The sequence below is a fragment of the Paroedura picta genome, chromosome 7 (genome assembly GCF_049243985.1).
Source record: "Paroedura picta isolate Pp20150507F chromosome 7, Ppicta_v3.0, whole genome shotgun sequence".
NCBI lineage: Eukaryota > Metazoa > Chordata > Lepidosauria > Squamata > Gekkonidae > Paroedura > Paroedura picta.
The window spans coordinates 97,614,574-97,620,532 of NC_135375.1; positions in this window are offsets into that span (position 1 = coordinate 97,614,574).

Here is a 5,959-nt window from a genome sequence, read left to right on the forward strand (position 1 = left end):
TCAGAATTTATGGTTGCCTAGAAACCTTCCCTTTGTTGTTTCTGCTTCCTGGCAGTGCTTAGTTCTAGGACTCTTGAGCAGCTTACCTGATACATGGCTCAGGCGACAGGCTGGCAGTCGCTTAAGTGGCCTTGCTTTATTTCCACAGCCCACAGTTCTTCCAGTGGCTCTAGTTGCCTGTGCCGGTGGTACATGGTTATTACCCTGGGAAGAAAATGCAAAGGAGGTGGTTCTTCTCAGCCGCAAACAGCATGGGTAGAAACTAGGGCTGGGATGAAACTTTGCTTCCACCAGAGTCTTCAGCAAATAATGGTGCTGAATATTCATTGTTGGATTCCCTGCTCCTCCACATGCAGCCAGCTGGGTGACCTTGGGCTCATCACAGCCCTGATAGTGTTGTTCTCACAGAGCAGTCCTGTCAGAAGCTCTCTCAGCCGCACCTACCTCATAGGGTGTTTGTGGTGGGGAGAGGAAGGGGAAGGCAACCATAAGCCACTTTGAGACTCCGGGCAGTGAAAAGCAGGGTATAAAAAACAACTCTTCTCCTTCTTCCCAATATTTAACCTCCTTGTCCATGTTCAGTCTCCATATCGGACAATGTTTGGACCCAGACTTGGGAGCAATGCAGAATCAACATATTTTGAATACATACATAAAAATAAAATAAATATTTGACAGGGGAAAGGTTAATTGATATTGTTACCCGCAACGAGCCGCAAGGGAGTGGCGGGCTATAAATCTAATAATAATAATAATAATTTGCAGGTGACGCTAAATTGGGAGGGTTAGCAAACACAGTAGAAGACAAAATCAAAATTCAGATGATCTTGACAAGTTGGAAACTTGGGTTGAAACTAACAAAATGAATTTTTATACCTAAAAAAATCAAACTTCCTACCCAACTTAGATAGGAAAAATGGCTATAGGATGGGAGCGATTTGATTTGGTAGTAACATGTGCAAAAAGGATCTTAGCAGGTCACACCCTGAACATGAGTCAGCAGGTTTCTAGCCAAGTGAGCCACTGATAACTGCACTCCATCCAGGTTGGGTAGACACGCCTCTTCACTTTGACCCTTCCTGTCCAGCCACAGGACCTCCATCTTTGAAGGGCTGAGCTTCAGACAACTCCACTTGAGCCACTTTGTCACCGCTTCCAGACATCTGGCTAACGCTTCAGGGGGAGAATCAGGGTGGCCATCCATCAGGAGGAAGAGCTAGGTGTCATCTATATATTGATGACAACCCAGCCCAAATTACCACACGAGTTGAGCAAGATGTCTGATGAAGATATTAAATAGAATTGGAGAGAGGACTGTTCCCTGTGGGACCCCACGTGTGAGCAGGTGGTGGCTTGATAGTCTCTCTCCTATTGCTACCCTCTGTCCATGACCCTGGAGGAAGGAGACCAGCCATTTGAAGGCTGTCCCCCATATCCCAGCGCCGGCAAGGCAGTGAGCTAGAAGCTCATGGTCGACTGTGTCAAACTTCTGTTCCTCCATGCTTTTCTCATTCATTCCTCAGCTAACAGAAGCTTCGGATCATCCTGAGGGTGATGCAAACAGCTCCCATCGCCCGTGCGCACATGCATGTAACACAGGGTGAAAAATAATTAATTTGCCTCCTTTTAGAACATTCACAAAACTAATTAGCCATCATTCCGGGATGGATACAAGGAAGCACTTCTTCATGCATTACCAAGACATTGCAAGGGAGGATGGACCTGCCAATTAAATTGTGATAGTTACGTATCGCCTCTCCGTAGTTAGAGGAGCTGCTGTTGCATTTTACTGTTTTACAGCAGCAATATTTCTTTAGGGCAATATCTTCAGCCACTCCATCATTGGTGCTTTCCCCAGGGTCCAATGTTTCCGGTGATTTCCCCTGCTTCCTCACAACTTCATAGCACTTCGATGTACCACCTGAATTTTGAGAGCCAGTTTGGTGTAGCAGTGGTGAAGAGCAGTGGTCTCTAATCTGGATAACTTGGTTTGGTTCTCTCAGAGCTCTCTCAGCCTCACCTCCCTCACAGGGGGTCTGTTATAGAGAGAGGAAGGGGAAGCTGTTTGTAAGCCACTTTGAGACTCCTGGTAGGAAGAAGCAGGTACAAAAAACCCCCATCTCTTCTTGAAAATGATTTGTCATCTTCTTGGAGAGGAGTGATGAGTTGAGTGCCTCAAGGATCTTAACAGGCTAGAAAACTGGGCCAAAATGAATAAAATGAATTTCAATAGTGATAAATGTCAAGTGCTTAATTTAGGTAGGACAAAACGATATGCATCACTATAGGATAGGTGAGACTTGTGAAAAAGATCTGGCGGTCTTAGTGGGCCATACACTGAACATGAGTCAGCTGTGTGACTCGGTGGCTAAAAAGGCAAACGGGATTTTGGACTGTATTTTTAAAAGTAAAGCGTCGAGATCACATGAGGTGATGTTACCTTTTTACTCTGCTCTGGTAAGACCTCACTTGAGTATTGTGTTCAGTTTTGGGCACCACATCTGAATAAAGATGTAGAGAAACTGGAGCATGTTCAGATGAGGGCAACAAAGATGGTGAGGGGTTTGAAGACCAAGTCGTATGAGGGAAGATTGAGGGAGCTTGGTCTGTTTAGCCTGGAAGTGATATGATAAGCACCTTCAAATACTTGAATGGCTATCATATAGAAGATGGAGCAGAGCTGTTTTCTGTTGCTTCTGAGGGTCAACCAATGGATTGAAATTAATTCAAAAGAATTTGCAGCAAAATATCTGGAAGAAGTTTTTGAGTGGTTCCTCAGTGGAACAGGTTTCCTCAGGAGGTGGTGAGTTCTCCTTCTTTAGAGGTTTTTAAGCAGAGGCTAAATAGCCATCTGACAGAAATGCTGATTTTATGAACTTAGGCAAATTGTGAAGGGATGTGCCAGTGTTTGTCTCTTGTGGACCTTCCCTTCCAGGGAATTCCTAATTTCCACTGTGGGATGGTAGTTGAATTTCCTCCAGGCCAGGCTGGATTTTTGGAGATTTTTGGTGGAGGGATCACTTGAACATGAAATTGGGGTCACTGTGGGTAGGCAGGTAGTTGTAAATTCCTGCATTCTGCAGGGGATGGACTAGATGGCCCAGGAGGTCCCTTCCAACTCTATGATTCTTCTAACCTTGACTAACCAGCAGTCTTTCTCAAACCTACTTTGCTGCAATGGTTGGGGAAAGAGGCAGTAAAGCCTGGCAGGCTGCTAAGCGAGTGGAAAAGGATTTTCTCTAGCCCACCCATACAGCAGCCATTTCCCCATATTCTGTCCCCATGGCAGCCCTCCCTTCCTTCCATGCCCACAGAGGGCTTGTTGATATTTTAAATCAGCAATTGACATATGGATATAATAGTACATAGATACGTCATAAAGTTGCCAACTCCAGCTTAGGCAAATTACTGGATATTAGTGGTAGAGTCAGGAAAGGCAGGTTTTGGGAAGGGGAGAGCCAGCTTGGTGTAGTGGTTAGGAGTGCGGACTTCTAATCTGGTGAGCCAGGCTTGATTCCCCGCTCCTCCCCCACATGCAACCAGCTGGGTGACCTTGGGCTCACCATGGCACTGATAGAACTGTTCTGATGGGGCAGGATATCAGGGCTCTCTCAGCCTCACCCAACCCACAGGGTGTCTGTTGTGGGGAGAGGAAAGGGAAGGTGACTGTAAGCCGCTTTGAGACTCCTTCGGGTAGAGAAAAGCAACATATAAGAACCAACTCTTCTTCTTCTTCTTCTTCTTCTTCTTCTTCTTCTTCTTCTTCTTCTTCTTCTTCTTCTTCTTCTTCTTCTTCTTCTTCTTCTATCATGTACAATGGCATACATTCTCCAAAGCAGCCATTTTTTTCCCCCACCAGAAATGACCTCTATAGTCTGGAGAGCAATGGTATTTCCAGGAAATCTCCAGGATGCAGCTAGAAATTGGCAACCTTAGTATGGTAGCCTTTTAAAAAGGTTGATAAAAAGTCCACTGAGTACTGCAGAAGGGCCACCATGGCATTTAGTGCAGGGGAAATGCGTGGAACGTCACCATCTGGAAGTCCTGCTGCCCTTCCACTAGGGTCGTGTCAGCAGAGATTCCAAAGGAAGGCATCGTGGTGTGGACTGTGGAGCAGGTTTTTCCGCCAGGACATCTGAATGCAATGGTTTCAGAGCTACAGATGGTTTTATGCAAAAGCTAAATAAGCTATGGCTTACGGCCATCGTTTAGGAAAGACCTCTAAATACACACACTCTGGTTACTAAATCACCTCTTTTCTTTTCGAATGGAGCCTTTTCAACTTGATGTAGCCTAAGGCCTCAACATTTCTAAATCCGTCCCTGATATCAGGAGTTGTACAGCTCCCTACGTCAGCAGCCCGCAGCTTTCAGGTTGCAGCTGTTGCTCAGGTGTAAGAGAGGCCCCAAGAAAAGCTCAAAATATACATGGTTTGTGATCTGCGCTTTCTAAGTTTAGCTCTGGATCTTCAAGATACTTTTTTGTTTTTTTGGGGGGGAGGGAGGGTTCGTAAATGAATAGTTCCCAATTAAGCTCAGAAACGTGTTTCTTCATGTCGTTCTCACACCACAGTAGTACAGTTGTGAAAACTTTGCATCTATTTCCTCAAGAATTTTCACATCACTGAAAAGTGTAATTGCGTATCTCGGATATTTACCTGAAAAAAATGGACATGCAAATCTCACAATGGTAGAATTTTCTGTTTAGTTCATCCCTTAAGTTAACACCGCATTTTGGTTTTCTTTCCAAAAAAGTAGCAGACTGTTAATTAATAGTTTGGGATATTGTTCATTTTTCTCCCTTCCAGATGTTGGCTTGACAGGGTTTTCTTTCTTCTTCCCCATTTGTTTTTAACTCTGCCATAGCCCAATACAATTAAGACCTAACCACCCCTTAACTTAACCAGTGGTTAAGAGTGTGGTGGTTAAAAGTTATCTGCCTCTAATCTGCAGAATTGGGTTTGATTCCCCATTCCTCCCCCTGCGGAAGTTCTCAACTACCTGCCCACCCACAGTGACCCGAATTCCATGCCCAAATGATGCCCCCCACCCCCGAAAAAACAAACCAGAATCCTTGGCCAGTCTGGCCTGGAAGAAATTCACCTCCCAACCCCAAAGTGATGATTGGCATTTCCCTGGGCAAGAAACAACCACACACTGACACACAGTCCCTTCTGCCCACCCACTCATGGCTGTCTTAATGCATGGGCCTGATGGGCACTTGTCTGGGAGGGCCTCGATCATAGGGGTCCCATGCTAATCTGTGTGTGTTAAGTGATCTGCCATAAATAGAGACAAATTGAGTGAATATGAATTCAAAGCCAGGAGGATGTGTCCAGACACAGATTACAGTGATGGGAAAAAACAGGAAGAAAAACGAAGCTTGCGTCTTAATAGATGTGGATCAGCAGAAGAGGTAAAAGGTAAAGGTAAAGGTATCCCCTGTGCAAGCACCAAGTCATGTCTGACCCTTGGGGTGACGCCCTCCAGCGTTTTCATGGCAGACTCAATACGGGGTGGTTGGCCAGTGCCTTCCCCAGTCATTACCGTTTTACCCCCCAGCAAGCTGGGTACTCATTTTACCCACCTCGGAAGGATGGAAGGCTGAGTCAACCTTGAGCCGGCTGCTGGGATTGAACTCCCAGCCTCATGGGCAAAGCTTTCAGATGGCTGCCTTACCACTCTGCGCCACAAGAGGCTCAGCAGAAGAGGTACTCCTCAGTAAAACCTAAAAGTTCAAGGTGGAAACTTCCCCCCTATTCTGAACACTATAATATTTGAACTGCAAAACATGCAGAGGCTTATTCACAGACTGGAAATCTGTTTTCTTTCTTCAGTGAATTGAAAACCATTGCATCTGATGCACTAAAGAAAAAAAAATGTGAACATCTGACTAATATGTATCACAAAGACCTGAATTATGATGACCTTTTAAATGAATGAGAGCGTCTCAAGCGCTA